Below are 23,795 nucleotides of genomic sequence, written 5' to 3'. Positions count from 1 at the left end.
AAAGATCAGCCCAGAGCTCCAAGTCATTAAGTTGTCATTATTATTTGTTCAGAATTAAGTATTCAAGAAAATGTCTTAACTTAATTAATTTGACAGGTGGGTATATTGCCGCCAATTGTTAGAGTTGCGTGCAACAAGAAATCTGTGTGGTTTTACTCAGATCAAGATAAGCATCCTTCCTTTAAACAAGTCTCCTTATTAAATTCTACCATAAAAAATATATATAGCAGTAACGTGATTTATGGAGCACCTACTATGTACCAAAAAGTGTTCCAGGAACAATATGGACCTCATTTTATTGAATCCTTACAACAAATTACTAATGAAGACACTATCCTTTTGATATTGTAGTTGAAGTGATCCAGGCTCAGAGAGGAGAGGAGAAAGCCACTGAATTCTTAGGTGACAAATGCAGGTTTTATCCTGTAGTTCTCACTCATGTCAAAGCCCAAGTCTTCATTCATTCTGTTAAAGTGCTTCCATGCTTAATTAAAAGAAAACAAAAACATAAAGAAAGTCTCAAAATCCAATAGGGACATTTCCTGTCAAAGTCTGTCAATTTATTTCATATCTTGTTAAAATCGGAAGCAGGGCTGCAGCTTATAGTCAGTTGTATGGTTTGTGCACTGCACAAAAGTACTCACCCAAGAGGGAGAGTGGGAGCTGACCCACAGCCCTTGCTTGGCCTATGTCTGGATCCTTCCTTCTCCTTCATTCTCACAGGGATCACTTTTACTAATAGGGAGCAGTCATCTGTAACAAAGGGTGGCACTCAGAGCTCACCCATCTCATCCACTTCTTCTTAAGCCTGTTCAGAATGTCTCTTGGCAACTCATTTTGATGTTTTAGACTCGCTATCTTCTCTAACTTGCAGGCTAGCTGACCTCAAAATGGGCCCAGCCATAACATCACTTTCTGTCTTCAGCTAACCGGAAGTCCTGCTGTAATTTGCTGTTTGCTCAATCCGTGCTTTTCTTTTCCATCCTCACCTCAAAAGGAAGCCCAGTTATACAGTCTGTGGTCTCTTAAGTGAAACTTCGTGGTCATATGTGTCACTACAAATGATTTTTCTAGTCCAAGGCAGTATTTACTTTTTCCTCTGCGTTTCAAAGAAGCACCTAGAATCCATCTGCTGGCCACTGTGTTATTTGAAATGGATATGGAATGATTGCTTCAGCAAATGCAAATAATTACCCACAATCACCTTTTATGGCCTGGATGTGAACAACAACAGAGATTTTTGCACTTATTCTGAAAGAGCTTCTCTCCCTATAGGCGTCAATAAGATTTAACCAAATTTGAAAACGTGGAATGATTAAAAGTGGTTTCTCTACAGTTGCAAAAGTGAGTGGCTTAATTCTTTCAGTTACAGAGCATTTAAATAAGTACATGATAAAGGAATTAAAATTCACCTTTGGGGATGAGGAACAAGAGAAGAAAACAAGGTGTTTCAGGAGCTCATGATGTTAAGGCCCAGAACTAACATGGAAACACAAAATCAGAATTCACTTTGTTTTCCCCCCTCCCCACATGAGTACCATTTGCTCATTTGGTAAATATTTACTGAGTATCTATTACGTTCAATAAATGAATTGAACTTTGTTTAAGCAATGCATAAGAAAGATGGTATCAAACCTCATTTAGCATACAGACGGTTGGAGGGGACATCAAATAATTAAAAAAAATAATTAATTAGCGGGATATGCCAATAAGGAAAGTATGGGATGTGCGGTAGACAGAAAATTGTAGATGGAGGTCATTCTTCAACACAGTAGAGGCTTCCTCTCCTCTTATGGATATAAGAGGGCTCTGGGGATATCAGCAGTTGTTTCAGAAGCTGTAGGAAAATGACATTTGTGAATGTGGAGTACCACATATGAAAATTATAATATTGGAATATGTTTGTAGTCATTGGAATATACGCCCACATGCACACACACTCTTCACTTCTGTAAACTATTTAAAGACATACAAGGGCATTGCCTAAAAATGCTAAACATGAGTAGGACTGAGAGTGTGTCCAGGGGCATCATTGCTAACAGCAAGGAGCCCGGTACTCAGAGCTATGTGGGGAGCCCCCACAGATGGGGGTCTGATAATCTGCCCAGAAGGAGTAGTTTCATGGACCACTTCCCTGCTGCGAGTTCGTGAGCACTTTACTCCTGTTGCTCACAGATTAGCCCAAGAAAGCTGTTGGATTTGTTGGTTTGTCTGTGACAGCCTCCAGGCTTGGAGCCTTTGCCTCTTCTGTTCCAGTTTTCTTGACTTTCTTCTCTGGGAAACTAGAACCGGGAAAAGGACACAAAAGCATTTAAGGAACCCACATGTTCCTACTCTTCTGTTTTTTATTCTTGGGTACCTCTCGTCTTAAGACAAAACTGCCCATTACTAAGGGAACAATTATAAAAGTTCAGTTTAGAAATTTAAACCTAGAACACATGGCTCTTTGAAGCCACTCACACAGGGTCAAGAGGAAAAGCTGTTTAAGTGGGAATTTAGGAACTGGTGAGAGTTCGCCAGGTGAAGGAGAGGAAGAGGAGAACATTCTAGGGAAGGAGGAATAGATGTACGAACACATTTCTTGTGAAAGAGTAGACAGCATGGTGCATTCATCAGAACAATGGAAGGAGAATGTGGCTGGAGCATGGGAGGAATGTGGGGACAGTGTCAAGAGCTGGGGCCCTGGAGTTAGGGTGAAGCTAGAATTCACAGGTCCTTCAGCACAACCTTTAGCAATTTAGATAGTATTCTAGAGTAACAGAAAGCTGAAAAATAATCAGAAGAAAAGGGACTCGGATCTGTTGGAACAAGATCAGCAAAGTAAAGGAGATTCATGCCTTCCATTATCATACAAAATAAATGTTGACCTCCAAACTAATGTTCCAGCACCTTTAGTGCTTGAACTTCCTCCACACACCATCTGGATAAGCCTTAGGTATCCTTAGATTGCCTAGGTCTCTTCAGTAGTCACCCACACATCATGGCATTTGTGGAAGATTTTCAACCCGTTGAGAAAAGGACAAGAAATAGCAACTCATGTTTCAAACCATGAATAATTGGGCAAGATACCCAGGAACTTCAGCCAAAATAATGATGTGCTTATTTTTGTGGGGGGGAGGACAAAATATAAGACTCAATTATAATTTCAAGATCAGTTTCTATTTAGGGAAAAGTCTTTAATACCATTACAAATCTATTTTAGAAAGGTAAATGTAAGTTGTCATTTAGATTTAAGTGCTTTTCTATCAACGTATATAATGAGCTTGGCTGAGGTTATTTCACATCAGTGTGAACATAATTAATACATGGAAATGTATGAAGAATGATCACGAGAAGAACAGAATTAAATAATGGGAATCCATAATGCAGAGCGGGTTGCAAGGGCTTAACGTTCATAATACTCCTCATTTTCAAGGCAACGCTATTATCGAATATGAAAATGATTTAACATAACCTTGCAACCCTAGGCCCAAAAAAATTGATAAAATGTCACTCATCTGCACATTTTAGATAAAAGTGAACATTAACACTCTGACTACCTGTTCTCAGAAATGCGTTTTTGTTCAGGACCTAGACCACCTAAGAGCACGAGCAGCGTTCAACTTGAGTATGAACTCCCAATGTGATGAGTCTGTGAATCTTTTCAACAACAAGGTAAAAATGAGTTTTTAAAAAAGTGCTATTGACGCAAGGCTATGCCGAGTCTTTTTCGAGGTGTTCTGAGACCACATATAGGCTTTCTTTTTCTTTCTTTTTATTGTTTAATATCTGATGTTCTACTTTAATGCCAACTCTGAAAAATATTCCTGTACACAATCAAATGGAGTGGGGGAGGGCAGGGCGGGGTGAGGGACTCTTCAGAGCAAAGAATTAGCACTTGATCTTTAAGTTTTATCTCCCCTTTCCTTCCTTATCTGTCTTATTTCACCAACCCCTGCCCCTAATGCATACACTCATATACTTTTCAATCAACAATAGTTCTAACAACAAAATAGATTATGCAATTCTCCAACATATCTCCATAGTTTTCTTAGAATCCATTTCAACTCCTTCCTATTGGGAATGGGCAATTTTCCAGAGAGAGTCCTGTAACTGGAATGTTATCCACATACCCCAAGCCAGAATTTCATCTTCCTTTGTACACTGAAATGCCCTGTCCAACTATTTAATCTTGTTAAGAGCAATCATCATCATCACTATCATTTAGATGCTTTTAGAAGATAGCATTTTATTCATATATTTTTGAAATAGACTTTTTTTTTCTTAATTGACATCATGTCTTAAAAGCTTAGGCTCTGGAGTCAGATTTTTCTAGGATTGAATTTTAGCTTTCCCCCTTCTAGCTGTGAGTCCTTGGGTTAATTGCTTAATTGCCGTCATCATTGGTTTCCTCATCAGTAAATCAGGAAAGAGTAATACAGATCTCCTAGAACTATGGTAGAGTTAAATGAGCCTATGGATGGAAAATATTTAGCAAAATGGCTGGAACATAGTACAAGCTTCATCATGTTAGGTATTCTCCATGATTATTTTCATCAACATTTTAATGTGAGATGTTGATAAAAGACCTATATAGCATAAAAGGATAATATGTACAAGCCATTGTAAGGAGAGCTTTCCGATACTGACTTTTAAGTAATTATATCTATGTCACAATATAAAGCTGCAAATATGGCTGCAAACCGGCACCCCATACTTCTGAGTCGACTGATGTTTCAGTGAAAGTGTTTTTGACAGAGACACAGGTTACCCAGGATTCACCATCATTTTCAGGAACAGAGCACGTCAAATAGTCGCTGAGCCAAAGCACATGTTGGATGTTTGAACAGGACACATCTACACTGTAAGTTCAATTTACAGGCACCACTTCTTTGGCTGGTGTGGAGAGAGGGATTGAAAACCTCCTTCCTAGAGCACAGTGGGTTGTGAGCAGGACTGAGAAGCCACGATCTCATCACGGCGAATCAACTTCTCCATAGTGTCTGCCACGTTCCAGCACTGTGGCTGGTGGTGAGGGGGCAGTGGAGCACAAGGCAGTGTTCTAGCCCTCATGCACATTGTGATCATGGCTGCTTGGTAGGCAGGAGGGCTTTACAAAAAGGGCTATCGGTCAGCTTCTGCTGTTGTAAGGATGATACATAAGCCATGTCAAAATCAATGACACAAGCTAAAAAGAACACGCAAGGGAAACAAAGGAGCATGTAACCGACTTTCTCAAATTTTTGTTCATTAATGCCCATGTAAGGAGCATTTTTAGAGATTCTCTTCTAATGTTCTCCCAAAATGAAAGTTTCATAGCACAGATAAATTGTGTATCTGTTTATGTACTATATGTATATCTGTGCTTTATATATAACAAGAGTAGGAATTTTTTGCCTACGAAGAGCAAATTTTCATCCCATAGTGGGCAATCTCTCCTCATTAAGAATGTAGGATCTAACCTACCTAGGAAGGTTCGCAAGAAGCTTCCAGAGACTGTAATACTTGGGTTGCATCGCAGACTTGGGAGGAGTTTCTCTAACAAAAAGGAGCAAAGAACACTCTAGCCAGTGGGGATTGCAACGGTACCCATGGCTGAAAGAACCTTCTGTATTTTAGAAACTGCTAGAATGGTGGGAACACTGGGCTGAAGTCAGGGCGTGGTGTGACAGAAAGCTGGAGGGGTAGGCACGTTATGATTCAGAGCTGTGGTGAGGACCTCACCATCACATCAACATTTCAGGTTTTTCTTGACCTTTCTTGCCTGCTTACACTCGAGTCACGGAAACGACTTGTCCAGAGGGCAACCGTCCCTCACTTTAGCCTTTAAAATGCTCCCACAGTTGAAGTGGGGAGGGCCCTTAGCAGCACTGAGGCCAGCAACTGGGCCTTGAAACCTTCTGTCCTCATTCTCGATGGGTCAGCTGGGAAATCAAGGGAAATGAATCACTGACAACAGCTGTGTGAGTTGACCCTGCTTTGGCAGTTGGCCATTGTTTGCCAGTAAAAGTAGCGGCAGAAATCAACCTATACTGAGTGTTAGTCACACATTTGGCTCAACCTATAGGGAATTTTGTAAAAGCCATTTCAAGCTTTTTCCTGAATTTCACTACTCATAAGGAAGCCTTATCCTTATACCACAGAGGTACATTCGGATTGCCTGTCGATTTATAGAACTGATGTCAACTTTTCTACCTTCCTCCTTTGCCACTTTAGCAATTAAGAACATCATTTCAGGAAGTAGAGCACACATTCTCTTTTGTCAAACTGTTGCATGTTCCTATTTTCTAAACCAAAGATTTGGTCACAGTGATGTGATAAACATGAATCTCTGTAACCACGACTGTTCCCCAAAACTCTGGACATAAATTCACCCCAGTTTAGGCTAATCTGGGATTTAGTAAAAATGATCACGTTACAAAACATTGAAATAATTCCCTGACCTACACCTAATTACTTTGCTTCAATTTCCACTGAGACATTGTAACCTCCGTGAATAGCAAACATCCTTCACTGACTATTTGCAAAATTGAATTCCAAAGCTTGTCTCTAGGTTTGGTTCCTATAATCTAACACAGGTTAGATTTGTGACATGCTCTGATTTGCCTCTATTTCTATAACAGATGGAGAAACAGGAAGCCCAGAACTACTAAAGGCAGGTCAGCATCCAGATACAATGTAATCGTGTTCAGATGTGATATTATTCCTTCTTCTGGGTCTTATTAGAGAGAGACACTCTAATTAATTAAAGAATGACAGATGTCGTTGCCTGAATTCTTTATCCCTTATAGTTAAGGCTTCATTTTTAGAACATAGTTCCATCTGAGAGAAAGCAATCTATCAATACTAGGTTAAACAGAGACAAATAAGGAAAATAAAACTAAACAGGAAGGACTGAGCCTAGCTATGATTCAGAGGTAAAACAAAGTCCAATTCTAATTTGTGATGCAGAAGTTTCTCTGCGTCAGAGGCCCCAGTCTGAGTACGTGCTTCAACTTTCCCAACAGAGGCACCCTCACCCAGAGGTACCACCACGAGCATTATTTAGATATTAGCACTGTAGCCAACCTCCCCCTTTATTCTTTTGAATGAATTATATTTTGCTTCTTTCAGGTGGATAACTTTGAGTCTCCCTTAGCATTCCTGAGATGCTGAATGCACTAAGGATGCTGAATGCACTAGAAATAGTATCACAGGGGCACCTGGGTGGCTCAGTCGGTTAAACATCTGACACTTATTTTCAGCTCAGGTCTTGATCTTACAGTCGTGAGATGGAGCCCCATGTTGGGCTCTGCAGTGACAGCACGGAGCCTGCTCTGTCTCCCTCTCTCTCTGTCCCTTCCCAGCTCACGCATGTGCTCTCTCTCTCAAAATAAATAAATAAACATTTAAAAATAAAAAAAGGAAATACAGAATCATGGAAACTGGAGGCAGCTGGTCCATATCTTTGTTCTTTGCCTCAGAAAAGATAGAGGCACACACTGACTATGTTTTCAAATCAAGAGTAACTTCAATTTCTGAAAATTAAAAGATCTGTTCTGTATAGTACCATAGGGATTTCTTTCCCCTCCTTGGCTTGTTTTTGTCAAGAACCGAAGTGCATTTATGATGAAACTAATGAAGCTTAAACGTTAAGACTTTCTGAAAACCATGGGAAAGGTTTTGCAAAGGCCATGTCTTTACAGTCACATTTTTGTACCATGACTCTAAAAGTGTTCTGTTTTAACTAAAACTAGACCACTGTCTCTTTCCACTCTGACATCTCCATCAAAGTGTTCCTTATAACAAGTGACTGGAGATTGGGGTTCCAGCTAAAAATATGTTTAGTAACACATATTTACGTAATTTGCTGACATAGTTGTGTATGTATTGGTAGTTGTACCATTATAGGAAGGCTTCTAGAAAAATCCCAGTTCAACTCATCCAACTTACTCAGAGCTGTGGCACATAGGTGTACAGGGTCCAGAGGGTGTATTATGAGGTGAGGGTACCTCATGGCACCTGGCACAAGAAATATATAAGTAGGTGGGTGGCTCAATCGGTTAAATGTCTGACTTCAGCGAAGGTCATGATCTCGTGGTTCATGGGCTTCAGCCCCATATCAGCTCTGTGCTGACAGCTCAGAGCCTGGAGCCTGCTTCAGATTCTGTGTCTCCCTCTCTCCCTGTTCCTCCCCTGCTCTCTCTTTTTCTCTCTCTCTCAAAAATAAATGACCATTAAAAGAAATACATAGGTAGTGGAGCAGAAACAAGGCTTAAAATGTCTGATGCTAGAAACTAGTCTATATAAAGAAAAATCTTCCATATCTTACAGCTCACACAAGAAATATTTTCTCAAATTTGTTGTCCTAAAATGTGATGATGTTGCCAATAAAAAGTTGTAAAGTTGAGAAAAACTTTGCCAAACTATCAAAAATAAAAAGTAAATAAATTTTGACTGACCATGCCAGAGGAAAGACATTATTTTTATATACTCTCTATAAAAAGATATGTAATAAAATTACTGTCATAAAAAGAAATGATAAAAGATTTTACTGTCAAAAATATAAGGAAAAACATTAAAGAGTGCCTGGCAGTTAATTAGTAAAAATATTTAATTTTTCTAGATTTTGTCATTATTATAGTTGCATATTTTTATTAGACGTATAGGTTGTTATGATTTATCTTTTCATTCCAAATATTTACTTCTGTTCCTAATTTGTGTTTGTGATTTTGTGTTCTTTTACTTTATTTTTTTAATTAAAAAAATTTAAATATTTATTTTTAAGAGCGAGAGAGAGCATGGGAGGAGAATGGGGGAGGAACAGAGGGAGAGAGGGAGGCACAGACTCCGAAGCACAGAGCCCTATGTAGGGCTCCAATGACCTGAGCTGAAGTCAGATGCTCAACCAACTGAGCCACCCACGTGCCTCTGGGTTCTTTTACTTTAAAGGGCCTCCAGACAGTGGTGGCTTCAGCACATGTGGAGGTTCAGAGCCATGAAAAATGTTGGGTGTGATTAATAGCCTCCAATGGCCCCTGAATAGTCCCAGTCCCCTGGTATTCGTGTTACTATGGAATTTCTTGCTCTTGAATATGGCTTGGACTTGGCGACTAACTTTTAACAAACAGAATAGGACAAAAGCGCTGGGATATCACTTCAGAAGGTATGTTTTAAGAAGAAAAATGGACTACACTTTTCTGTTGGATGTTTCTTTCTGGAGGAAGCGGCTGACATGATCAGCCCTATGGAGAGAAGCATATCGGCCAAGTGCTGATTTCTCTGGCCAATAGACAGATTGGACCTGAAGCCTGCCAACAGCCATGTGTGCTCAGAATGGAATTCCTCCGCCTCTGTGAACCTGGAGGTGCAGCCTGACGAACACCTTTGTCATCCACACCTTGTGAAAGACCTTAGCCACAGGCATCCGGCTGAACCACACCCAGATTCCTGACGCCCAGAAATTGTGAGATAGTAAACTGCTGCTTGGAGTAGCTAAGGTTTCCAGAATTTTGTTAGGTACCATCAGGTGATTAATATACTGGGGAAAGATGAAGATGATGTAATCAGCTTGTTAAATCCTTCTTCTTGGATAGCATGGAAGGAATATTGTCTTGTTTAATGAAATACCATTTCCTAATACTGTTGGAAATCCATTTCCTTGTTTCTTTTTATGTTATGACACAGGGTTCGTGAATTAGCATAATATTCACACTTGGCCTTAGTGGTTGATGAACAATTGATAATATTAAAGAATTTGCATTATTCTTAAATCTATACGTATGTGGGTTTAGGTGAAACATATGTAAAATGTGATAAACTTATTTTCATTGAAAATTAGACAGACACTGACTGTTAGAATTAGGAACTTTTTACTTAAAAAAATTTTTTTTATAGTTTATTTATTTTTGCGACAGAGAGAGACANGTGGGGGGGCGGGCAGAGAGAGAGGGAGACACAGAATCCGAAACAGACTCCAGGCTTTGAGCTGTCACCACAGAGCCTGATGCAGGGCTCGAACCCATGGACTATGAGATCGTGACCTGAGCCGAAGTCAGACACTTAACTGACTGAGACACCCAGGCACTGCAGGAACTTTTTACTTTTTAAAAAACAGTTTAAAAGATTTTGTTCTGTATTCAATGACTTTTTAAAATATTTTAAAATTATTATTTTATTTATTTATTTTATTTTTGAGAGAGACTGAGAGAGAGAGACAGAGTAAGAGCTGGGGAGGGGCAGAGAGAGAAGGAAACAGAGGACCTGAAGCAGGATCTAGGCTTTCAGCAGGGCTCAATGCAGGGCTCACTTGAACTCATTTGTGCCCTGAGCCAAAGTCAGACTATTAACCGACTGAGCCACCCAGGCACCCTGGTGTATTCAGTGACATTTTAAAAATTTAGCTTTAAATAAATTTTATCATAAAATCAATATTCATGAATTGTAATTGTATTTTGTTTGATAAATTAGTATGTAATTTTGAATAAAATTGTTTTAAAAGCATATGTATAATAATTTTATTTTTAAAGGTTTTACATTTAATTTACTTTAATTTTCTGATGAGATAATATTAAAATTTGTTTATCTGGAATATAGTTACATTTTTTTGATCTGTAGATGGTTAAAATAAAATTATGTCAAAATGTGCTTATTTACATAAAGATTTTGCTGAAATGAAGAAAAATATAACTTCATGGAATAAACATATCAAATGTTATGAATTACATATATCTCTATTTTATCATTTACTTAAACATGGCTGGACCATCAATACAACACACAAAAACACACATTAATCATTACATCCAATAATGTTTGATACTATCTGTCATATAAAAGCCATAACTTTACATATAATGTTCAAATATGTCATTATGATATACATTTCAGAGTAAGAGGATGGAATATATTTTACCTAACAATTTATTATTTTTATTTATGATTTTAGAATGTTCAAGTGTGTGGCATGTGGATACCACTGGTACTCTTGCTCCCGGTCTTACAAATATTAGGAATAAATGTGCACTTTCTGACAACTCTATATAAAATTTCAATTTCATCCATACTCTCTGTATATACACCTTCCCCTTCCTGGATTTACTTTTCTTTAAAATCCTTATCAGTATTTTATATGCTGTACATTTTATGTTTTATTTATTGTTGCTTTTTATTTTTCTTTACTAGAATCTGAGTAAGCTTAATAAGAGGAAGGATTTTTGTTGTTTGTTCTTTTCTCTGCTATATTCTCAGCACATGAAACAATGTCTAGAACATACTTGGTGCTCATGTATTCATTCATTCTTTAATCACAAAAATATTTATTGAATATCCCTTATGTTCACCCCACTGTTGAATCTCATTATTTGGTACCTAAAAAGTACAGATAAAAAAAGGTACAAGAAAGTCTACTGTTTTTAATTAGAGAAATGAATGAATAAGGTTATCTCATCCCAAGGCTACATAGTTTTCTTGAATGGCAGTAGAGTATAAACCACAAACTACTCCCATTTCCCACTAAAGGATGTCCACCACTGGCTTCAATGTTTCAATTAAAAAATCACATTATTTCTTTGTCACTTGTTTTTCTGTTGTTGTTGTTTGTTTGTTTTGTTTTGTTTTGGTCACCTGTTTTAGAATACAAGAAGTGATTCATAAATTCCTAAATCCCTCCTGGCAGCAAGGTTGTTTCTGGGTCCACATAGTTCATTATTGCCTCATTCCAGTGTAAAGATGGATGTGAATCAACCTTCAATGGTAAGTTTCGTTGTTTTAAACTACAAAGGCAAAAGCTTTTGTGGCTAAACTCTTTTTCCCCTACAAAGGGAACTCACAGGCACACACTGCAGACATCAAAGACTATTTGCAATTAAGCAAGATGTTATTGTAAGGTTACTCATGTGCTTTTGTCATACCAAATAAAAAACTGAGTTTGGTTCTGAAGCTAAGAACAGTTTTGTCATCATCTCCTGTCTTTATAGTAGTACAAGTAGTGTTACATTTATTTATTTATTTATTTATAGGTTGGTTTTTGTTTTTGTTTTTTTGTTTTTGTTTTTTCTGAGAGAGAATGAGCAAGAGAGCACAAACAAGGGAGGGGCAGAGGGAGGAGACAGAATCTGAAGCAAGCTCCAGGCTCTGAGCTATTATCATAGAACTTGATGCTGGGCTCAAACCCAACAACCATGAGATCATGACCTGAGCTGACGTCAGAAGCTTAACGGACTGAGCCACCCAGGCGCCCCAACAAGTAGTGTTACTTTTAGAAACAACAAACAGACTTAGAATCCTGAGTTTTATTTTCTGCTCTGCCATTATTAGCCGTGTGACCTCGAGGAAGTTACTAGAGGTTATACATGCAAAATGACTGCCTCCATAAATGGTAGAGAACTTTTAAGATCTTTCAAAATGGAAATATATATTTGTAAATTAATCTATTATACTTTATCTTGAGTATGTCATATATTTAATATAGTTATAATCCAATATACTTATAATTTATATTCTGTATATTTATTTTACATATTTATTTCCTAATTTATACAGAGAAAGGAAAGAGGGAAGATATAAGGAAAGCAAAGTCAGCTTTAAAAAATGAGAATCAATTGTTTCATCCATATTGATGGATAGTAAATCAAATAGATGAGAGGAAAAAGCCAATCTAATTTTGTATTTAATTGTCCATTCAGTTTAGTCAAATGTCATTTGACCCCCACGTATGGACACATAGAAGACCATCTGCCACCAGGTCTGTTGGATTCCCTGATTGCCGGTAGAGCGGGGCAACAGCCTCTGCCGAAGGGCAGAAACATGTGCAAAGAAGAGATTTGAGAGTCTGATACTTAATCAAGGGCCCAGATGGATGTGCAAGCGTTTTCAACTTAGATTGCTTATTACAGCAAGAAATGGGAAATAAACAAAATACCTATTAAAAAGAATTGGTTAAGGGGCGCCTGGGTGGCTTAGTCGGTTAAGCGTCTGACTTTCGCTTAGGGCATGATATCGGGGTTCGTGGGTTTGGGCCCCGCGTCGGGCTCTGTGCTGACTGCCAGCTCAGAGCCTGGAGCCTGTTTCAGAGTCTGTGACTCCCTCTCTCTCTCTGACCCTCCCCTGCTCACGCTGTCTCTCTCTCTCTCTCTCCTAGAAATAAATAAAACATTAAAAAAAAAAAAGAATTGGTTAAATACAATGTAGTAATGAGTGATATAGGGTGATCATGAAGGATGATGTGATAGAAATAAATGTGTTTATATGGGAAGAATCTTATGACATATTGGATGAAAAATTAAAATGAACGGGATGTAGCAGATGTGATTCTGTCTTCATAGTGGAAACATTATATATGAATATCTGCGAATATATTTCCTTCTTCTCTTCTCTCTCTCCACTCCTCCTCCTTGCACTTGTGCACACATGCATGCACTGCATACACATATACACATACATCTACAAAGATACACCAAAATCTGTAGAGCATTTATTTTCAGATGGGGGGATTATGGATGATTTTAATTTTTTCCTTATGCCTATGCTTATTACAATATTTTAAAGTAATGAATATTATTATTTGTGCACTAATTTTTAAATAATAAACAAATAATAAAAACAGTCTTGCTCTGTCCTTGAGCCTTGAAGTTTGAGAAATCTTTAGAATTTTCCAGATCAAGACTTGCAGGCCTAACAAAGAGCATATTCATCCTTTCTTGCCAATAGGGTGTTGACCACTTAAAGATTCTCCTGGTAATCCAGTTACCAGGGAAGTTAAATACTAACTATATAATCATTATTCCTTAGTTCGACATATTGTTGAATAATCCAAAATACTTGTTCATGTCTCATTCCTTATTCAGTCATACTGTAAATATTTATTAAATACCAAGCACGTATTTTATTATTTTTTAATTAAATACATAGTATACACTAATTATATATTATTTTACTATTATTCTTTGACATTTATGTTTTAAATACCAAGCATTTATTAAACACAAGTTTGGCTCCGTGCTAGGCAACAGGGTTCTTAGGGGTGAGGAAAAAATAAAAGCTGGGCCTGGCCTTTTCTTCCATGAGAAGCTAAGAAGATCATTCCCTATTTTGAGGAAGATTAAATCACAGCACAGAAAAATCAGGTGACCTGTTACGTTGCTCAGCATTGACTAGATCACAGATCTTTTGAATCGTATGCCAGGGCATTTTCCTACATGCCACGCTCAAATAAGACAAACGTAACAAAGATAGTCTATTTTCTCCTACTCTAAATTGGAACAAAATTAAGAAAGTAAGAAAAAGAATCCTCATTCAGAAGTTTGCCACCCCAGGTTAACCAGGTTAAAAACTTCTCTATGCTTCTATATGGACAGTGTGCTCTTGTAAAACACAAACAATTAATTCATTAATATAATGTATACAATAAAATGTATACAATTCACTTTGTTTGCATTAACATAACACTAAGTCTTTTTCATAGGTAACCTACTTAATTTTAAAAACGCAATGAGTTATTAATAGTTCAGTAAGCAATGACATGTACTTCTCATATATGAAAGTTTCATACATAAGCTATTAAATGTATCATTTCACTACTCATATTTTTACAATTAAGATGAAAGAAAAATATCTTCATCATAACTGAAATCATATTTGGCATCTAAGTTTCTTTCTACACTCTTCACATTGACAAAGTTAGGAGATTTTGTAATAAAGAAGGTATAATAGTTTTAAAAATTAAAACAGAGCACCATTTTCTCTCTTTTTCCTCTTCCCATCCAGTTTCTTCAGTGGTCTTGATTGACAAATGAGTTTGCTTCACATCAAATAATTAAAGTCAAAGGTAGATGTATGATCAACAAGAAAAGTTACAAAAATATAACCCTCATTATATAGGAATATATAACATGTGTAGTTATTTTTAAATGCCATCACTATATATTATGGGTTTTTTTATGACAGTTTTCTTAAAGGAAAGAGATTCGCCATGATGTTCTAAGACACATGGTAAGTAGGGCGCACACACAGAGGGATATTAGATTTCAGTTGAAGGTCACTTGAACCTTTAATATTAGGCCCAAGTGGCTCAAACTGTCTCCTGTTCCCTAGGTTAAGGAGGGACAGGTACAGAGTCCCCACTGCATGGCTGCTTTGGGCTCTGAGGGTGGAATTTATTATCTCGGGCCACCATAGCCTCCCACGTTCTTGGATCTTATATACTCTCTCTGCCTCCTGTCCACATCCACTTGACTTCAAGCTCAGTTCATTTTTTTTTTTTAATCTCTAAAAGGAATTCATATACATCAAACTCTTCGTAAGCTTAACAGACTTCTCTGGGGAAGAAGAGCATAGTTTAGAACACCAGAGTAGGGATTTATTTTTCAGCAACAAAAACAGCTTTTCAAGGAATAAATAGGCATCATTCCTCCTCAGTGGCATTTCGCTGGCCACACCAAGTCACAGCTTCTCTCTATCTGTCAGGCTCCTGTGTTTCCTTCTCAGATTTCTTTCTCATTCCCTACCTTCTGCGTTGATCTGGAGTTCAGATTCCATCTGTGATCACACAGGACATTCGCGTCCTCAATCCCACTCCTGTGACTTGGTTATCTGTAACCAAATCACTCTGTTGCCAGTTTCACTCTGCCCAACCCAAGTATTTCCCAGACCAAGATACATCTCTCCCAAAAGACATTTGTTGTGCAAAAATTTTTTTAAAAAAAGGTATTTTTCTCTCTGCATTAAGCTTTCCCTTAAAAAATATCTATTTATTTTGAGAGAGAGAGACAGAGCATGTGAACTGAGGAGGGGCAGAGAGAGGGAGAGAGCATCCCAAGCAGGCTCTGTACTCTCAGAACAGACTCAGGGCTCCAGCTCACGAAACATAAGATCATGATCTCAGCTGAAATCAAACCTCGGAAGCTTAACCAACTGAGCTGGCCCAGGAGCCCCAAGTTTTCTCCTTTTTTATTCTAAGATGTGCAATTCTCATATTTTAGCATTCCTGAAATCCACATGAGTATGTATGTACAGTAATAGTGAACTATTCTGACAATCAAAGGAATATGGGTCCGGAGCTAGAAGGTAGTGATAATGACTCAAATAACATTTTTCAAAAAGAAAAAAAAGTTTGCTTTTGCCCCTCTGCCTCAAATGGCCAGTGAGCTTTATAGCAAATCCAGGCTGGGTTCTCTGTCCAGGGAAGATACTTACTTCTTATTCTGGGGGTGGGTGGTGGTGGTTATTAATGGTGAGTCTTATCAATTGCTGAATCATCAGTTCTGACATGTTTCCTGTGGTCACATGCACACAGGATGGGTCTCATCTGTACCTCTATGTTCAAACGCTGTGGCTTGGTGAAAACGTGGGACCATTTGGACTATGGTTCAGAATTCCAGCTGCCTGATAACACAGGTTTGACACACCCCAATGTGGCCATTTCATAGGAGAACAGGGAACGAACTTCAGGACAGAGACACTTGTACAAAACAATCAGAAATTAATGGCACAGAAACCCACTTTTAAAATGTCAAAATAGAATGTGCAATCCTGTTGGAGGTCATGGAGAGGACGTGACTGCTGGATGACCCTCAGGCGGGATCCGGACAGTCGGAGACTCCTGACCCCCTCCTCCGTCCTTGGAATGTACATTTTGCCTGCTGTTTCCGTGGTGGGAGCCGTTTCAAGGACACAGCCTCTACAGCGCAATGTGGCATTAAGACTAGCTGCAGGGTACACATGACTAAACGCAGTTAAGGCCACTACATAAACGTTTAACGTCCCGACAGTGGGGACAGACATCTGCTCATCTTGCAGCCGCTCAAGACAAGCCTCTTAAGACAAGCCTCTTATGTAAGTTCACTTCTTAGACCGGCTACCGACCAATCTGGAGCAGTCGGGCTCTTTCTTCTACTCCTCCCCGCCCTCTGTGAACTGGGGGCAGTTTGTAAACCAACAAATCCAAACACGCCCAGAGCTGCCACGAAGAGATTTTGCATATTGCCAGGGGTGGCTCCTAGGCACTCATGATACCGACGGTAACGCAGGAAACTAGTAACAACAGGGGCATTGCAGCAAGGAGATGGGAAAGCAAGAGGTGAATATTGTGAGAATTGTTTATAAATGGTGAGAAGGAAATCTGCTATCTTTTCTGAGCTAAGGTGGACCTAGGGTGGCAAACACCGTTGGTGCTCTCGCCACATCCGTCGGACCAGCCGGATGCTCATGCCGGAGTTCATCAGTGCCTGCATCTTTGTGTGTGAGGACTTTTTTTCTCAGAACCACAGAACACTGTTCTCTTCAGAAGCACAGGTAGCCAGAAATGTAAAAAAATTAGCAATTCCTAGGACCAGCACTCAACCACTAACTCTGGAGTGAACATAATTCCAAGGTATGTGTTCTCCACTCCCCAATGTTTCCTCATGGAATTAAGTTCCAGATGCCCCAGTGACAGGGTGGCTCAATAACCACTCCTTTCCTCTCTCACTTCCCCAAGCGCCTGCTAGTGCTCCCAGGATCTCCCAGATGGCTACTTGTACTGAATCCTTGCTTCGTGTCTGCTTCTGGGGAACCAAACTATGGTACCCACAGTCCGACTTGGAAATTGTGGGCCTCTGTACATATCATTAAGATTCTTTGCTGATGACCTTGGCTGCTAAAAGTGATTTGTCATTAGTCTTTGCAATTCCCGTGTGCAATACCAGACAGTATGTTATGAAGAAGTGAAGTGGAAATTAGCCGATGATGTCATTTTTTGTCACATTACTTGCACTTGGCATTTGAGTTGGCCTATGAACATTGTTGAGAGACTTCAGTGTTTAAACATATTCATTTTTGGTTATTTATTTCAGTGTCTGTGGATTTATAACTTTGGCAAGTGATTTGCGTTTATTTTTAATGGCAAATGCCCATCTTAAGGTTAAAATTTTTAAATGTTGACACATCCACATTGTGTAGAAAATGACCATTAACTTTTAATCGAGGTATGATCTCATATTATTACTTCTCCTTTTTATTGAAAAAAAAAGTAACCACGTTTTTATTATTTCCTCCAAGAGCAAGTTATACATTTGGTTGAGATAAAAACTAACATATAGAAATAAAATAATGGGTTTTTGTTAACTAAGAAGCTGTTAACTTTATGGTGCTCTTATAATCAGCAATGTCTTAAAATTCAGCAAAATCGTGCATATGTTGTATTAGCAAGATGTGTGCTCATTATAAAACTTCCTAAAATAAAAACCCAAAAGTATAAAGAAAAAAACCATAATCTCAACACTCAAATATAAACAGTCTTACATTTTATTAAAATTTTTAACATTTTATATCTTTTATTTAAACATTTTTTTAAGTTTATTTATTTATTTTGAGAGAGAGAAAGAGAGTGCACGTGAACATATGTGAGTGGGGGAGAGGCAGAGAGAGAGAGGAAGATAGAGAATCCCAAGCAGGCTCTGCAGTGCTGGCATGGAGCCAGAGGCGGCGCTTGATCTCACAAACCGTGAGATGGAGATGGTGACCTGAGCCAAAATCAAGAGTCAGACACTTAACCAACTGAGCCACCCAGGTGCCCCAACATTTTAAAAAGTATTTGCAAACATCTCCCTCTCTGTGCTCATGCTCATATATATTGGCATAAGTAAGATCATATAAGACATATCCTTTCATTAAATATTGTTGTCACATGATAACATTTCATGAATGTTTTTCTATTTATTCAAAATGCCAATATCTTCCTTGACAAGAACAGATGCTATGCAGAGGTTGAATAGATGACTCTGTGTATGATACTGATTGAGAGTACTTCCTGCTTGGAAATAGCATTCTTTGGCATTAGCAATTGAATTGTCCATTATTGCATTAATTATTTTTAGTTGCTACCTTTTTGGAGAAGACTACTGCAAGCATGTATATGCAAATAGTATCCAAAAAGTATCCAGTTAACTCTTTAATGCATCAATCTTGATGAAGAGGGAAGGCTTGTAGAGAGGGAAAACACATCTGTCCTGAACTTTGGAGTAAGACAGGCTCAGACAAGTTCCCCCAAAGTAGAGGACTTAGAAGAGGTCGGGAGCATGAAAAAAATCAAAGGGGTGGGCAATCAAAGACTGCACTTACTGTGCAAGTCTGGGCAATATTTTCAAGTTCTCTGTGCCTCAGTTTCATCCACTGCAACTGGAAGGGACTGAATCTTCTTTATAATCATTTTGCTAGCCAAGATTTTAGAACTTGATCAGTCATTGGGTTCTGGCACACTATAGTAGAATTGTATGATTTCTGTCTGACCAGCTTCCCTTCCCCTATGAACACAACCCAGCCCTTCTTTTGGGGGAACCCCATCTTCCCCATTGCTCACCAGGAAGCTTGTGTGGGCTGACCCCCACCCCTGGCTCCAGGGCTGGGCCGGTCAACCAGGCCTGGTCAATCAGGACACCAAGTCCTTTTAACCACAATGATTGGTTCAGGGTTTAACACATGACTCAAGGTCAGCCAATGAGCAACCTACTTGGGAGAGTCTCCCCTTGGGTGACAAATCTGGTAGAAGTAGGTCTGGAGCTTCTGACTGGCTATGTTCTTGGCTGCTTGGGGGGAGCTTACGGGGAATAAAGTAAGCCATAAGAAAAGACACAGGGAAGCAGATTCTCTCTGTACTTATTTCTGAAAGTTTTTCAACCAAGGGAGGGCTAGGGGCTCCAAGAACAACAGTGACTCATGGCCCTGCTGCGGCGGTTCTACAAGGTGGTAAACAGACTTCAGGGAGGCAGGGCCCTGGGCAGGAAGTTTCCAGCTTCAGTGATGATGCCCAGATTTCAAGGCTGTCATGGAAGCAGAGATCCACCACAGGCGCTTGGCTAATGAGGATGTCAGTGCCTTGGAAACTGGCTCTTAGAAGTCCAGTTACCACACAAACCTCCTGGATTGTGGCGATAGCCTCAGAGAGGGGTAGGGCTCTAACATGCCTGCATTTATATTTCCTATCCATTTCAGTAAAGGCTTGATGCTGGACTTTAATTAAACTTTAAAAACTGTAAAAATACAGACATGTGATATGTCTTGCACACCTGAGTTATTGGGCTGGGAAGTCTGCTAGTTTCAGACCATGCTCCTTGCTCTGTTCCTTACATTGCTTTGGTGATTCCGTCCAGCCTGACATGCTGTCCCGCATAAAGGAGGCATCAGTGCAGGGTGCGTGTGTGTTTAAAGGAAATGAGAAGAGGAGCTTAGCATTGTGAGGGACAAACTGCTAAGGGGGTAGAGTGATGGTTGTGACAAAACCAGGGTTTCTTCTTGGTAAGGGGAGAGGTGATGCATGGCTTGTTTCTTAAAGCATTTGTGGGACTCAGCTCAGGAGAGCATGGTGGAAAAAGACATTGCACGAAAAGAGTCGCAACACTGAAGTGTCACAACACTCTGGACAATGGAAGTGGCTCCAGAAGCCAGTGTGAATAGAGCTTAGAAAGGAATGGTGGGACACAGGTTGATTTGAAAGGGTCTTGAGAGTTGGGCTAGGATTATGATCTTTATTCAGTAAGTTACTATAGCCCATGGAAGCTTCATAAGAAGGGAGTCACATGAATAATCTTTGGTTTATAATAACTCTGATCATACAGTATAGGATCATGGTTCTCAGAGAGTGATCCCAGCCCAGTAGTATTGGTGGGCTAGAACCTTGTCTGAAATGCAAATTCCTGGGCCACACCCAGAGCTACTAAATGAAAAACAGAGCAATCTGGGTGTTAATAAGCCCTTCAGGTGATGATGAAGTAGCATGCAGGGGAAAGTGCCTTTCCTATGAGTCACCTGATGAAGTTTGAATTTATTGCCTTTAGATGTTTTAAGCCAAAGGTAATTCACCCCACAGTATGTTAATAGGTTGCCCACCTCACAAGCAGGGAAAGTAGAATTTATTAATTTGTATAAGGAACATATTAAAGTGCAGCATTTTGTCTCCTTCTTTGCTGAATTCCTCATGCAGTATACAAAACACACCCCAATCTCAACTATTTTCCTAAAGAAATAAAATAGGAGAAAGCAGCATGGGGCTAAAATGTAGCCACAGGCTCCTCTTCTCCCCGGACTCTCCTGATTTCTAACCGGCTAACAGGGTTTCATGATAATAGCCCCTGCTCTGGAGGGAGGTGGAGACCTTCATGTGAATGTGTCACATTCAGAGAGACCTCAGCTTTGGATTTCTTCAGGGCTGGTCTCAAAGCTATTTCCCGAAACCTTCTCAAAATGTTTTTGATTTAATGCCTGGAAAATATTGGCAAGGATAAGAGGGCACATTCAGGAAAGCCAGGACTACCAGAAGGCAGGCAGGCTGAGCAGAAGACCCTTCTTTGAGTCTTGCCAAGCCTTAACCATGCTCTTTGGTGCACGGTGCTGCTGCTACAGATCCAGGAGCCCGGAAGTCCTCCTCACTGGGGAGCATCCTGTGCTGGGAGTTGGGGGGCAGGGCCCAGGAAGAGAGAGCGTCTATTCTCCCAGTAAGAGTCGATCAAGACTGTGGCCTCTGACCACTGTTTTTCCAACTTACTGGCTCATGCACATTTTGTTTCATTGATATCTAGTGAACACAATCAGAAACTCGTGAATTTGGAGGAAGCTCTGTAGGCCATAAAGGACTCTTCTTACTTTCTTCCCTGATCAATGCTCCTGTGGTCTCTTGAACATTTCCAGAGAGGCGCCACACATTATTTTGAAGATTGGAAGGCACCAGAGTGTGAACACGTGTATGTGTCCACGTTCTCTGCATGGCATTTGATTACCAAAGCAGGACTGCAAAAGAGGTACCCTGGAATCAATCTTGAGACACAAAGGACCATCCATCTCATCCTATAAAAGGGACCAGACATAGCCAGAATGATGGGGAGCATTTCTTTAGAGGGGACTGGTGTTGCTATGCCCGGAGTCCTGCCTCCCTGCTGTAAAATAACCTAAAACATTAGTGTCATTGTGGGTAAGGATTTTTGGCTGAGTCAATTATATTATGTGCTTAGATCAGGGTTTCTGCACCTCCGCACTAATGACATTTTGGGCTGGATGATTCTTTGTCGTGTGGGCCTGTGTGTGCATTGTAAGATGTCTGACAGCATCCCTGGCCCCTACTCTAGATGCCAGGAGCCCCCTACCCTCAGTTGTGACAATAGAAAATGTCTGGACATTGCCAATATCCCCTGGAAGACAAAATTACCCCCGATTGAGAACCAGTGAACCAAACTCTATTGTCTCTGACAATTATCGTGTAAATGTATGTGGTGTGTGTGTGTGTGCGCGCGCGCGTGCGCGTGCGTGCACGCGCACACGTGTGTGTGTTTGGTACAATGGCTACTGCTTATTGACCAGGAAAATGAGGAGACAGATCTTTATTTTACATGATTAAAAGACTTTGAAAAGGTACTTGTGGGGTTGGAGTGTCAAAGATCACTTTGCTTTGTCTTCTGCAATGCCCCCCTTGCGTCAAGCCCCACTCCCATGTGTTATTCTAGGCTTAACTCAGACATTCAGAACCACACTGCAGGAGGCCTGGGAAGCTTTGTGACCTGTAGATTACACTGGTGGGAGGGAAGGAGGGAAGGAAAGACCCTAGGGCCAGGCTTCCCGGGGGCAGGCAATGGTTTTCTCGAAAGTGAGGGCTGAGTTTCACATTATAGAAGCTGTTAAGAAGAGACACTCAATAAGAACAAAGTCAAAGGTTGGGCCTCCTTCCAGGGCCGGATACTGTAACTGGGGGTCTGGTGAAGGGTTTCAATTTACTTGTTGCTGAATTATTTCCTCTTGAGTTATGGGAACTGTCAAATTCAATGTAAACAGTAAATGTTCTCCCTACTTTAGTTCTTGTTGGTTACCCCATTTTCTTAGATCTATTACCCTTACATGGCCTGAGTGGGGGTGGCACTCTGTGGATAAGGAAGGAAGCAGGAAGGGCTGTGCTGGGGAACAAGGCTACCATCTCTCAACTCTGTATGCTCCTCTCTTCCGTGGCACTGTGGCTGAGACCTTACTTCCCCTTTGCCAGTTAGTTTCTGGAGTCGTAGGGGGGATTCAGAAAGACCTCAAGGCTGGAGGAAGGAGGAAGGGCTTTCATTTTCCTGTTTGCTTCGTCTCCTCTGTGCCATCTGGGTGATGGTTCACCATCAGCAACAGTTGGCCTAAGGAGCAGCAGTTGGGTCCTATCTGCAATTCTTTTCCTTTCTCCCTGAACCAGTGCTATGGTGGAAACAGGCCATCCCTTCCAAAGAGATCAGTACCAGCTGGATGCGACTGCTGCCTTGGAGACCTGTGCTCTGAATCCATAGGGGACCTCTTCCAAGCTCCTAAGGCCTAGGTGCTGGTGACAGCACCCCCTGTTCAGAACTCTGAGCCCTAAGCTTCCAATAACCCAATTCCCTCCCTTTATCCCCGCCCCCTTGTCTTAGGCGTGGCAGCTGCTTCCTGCAGTTACTATATCTGTGTTACCTCAGTTTCCCTTTTTGACTTTTCAGTTCTCTGTACATATTTAACCAACTCTTTATATTACATTCTCGTCATTAAAGTAACCAGTATGGTTTCTGTTTTGCTGGCTAGACCTCAACAAGAATAAGAAAATAGGGTCTGTCTACAACCCCTCTCTCTGAGGAGACCAGCACAGTGATGACAGTTCTGCCTCAGGTCACTCAGTGATTCCGAGTGTACCCAATGAGACCAGCCGCAGAGCCAGCAGGGGACTTCAGCGGTAGGCTGACCGTGGCAGTTGGGAGCAGGGGGAGGCCCAGAAGCAAGTGCCAAGGGGACAAACTGGGGCACCCAGGACAAAACCATCCTTCGATCCCAAACCTATGCGGGACCAGGCTAGCTTCCATGTTCTTCACAACAAA

This window comes from Crocuta crocuta, unplaced genomic scaffold (assembly GCF_008692635.1).
Source record: "Crocuta crocuta isolate KB4526 unplaced genomic scaffold, BGI_CrCroc_1.0 scaffold253, whole genome shotgun sequence".
NCBI classification, from domain to species: domain Eukaryota; kingdom Metazoa; phylum Chordata; class Mammalia; order Carnivora; family Hyaenidae; genus Crocuta; species Crocuta crocuta.
Note: the sequence above shows the minus strand (reverse complement) of the source record.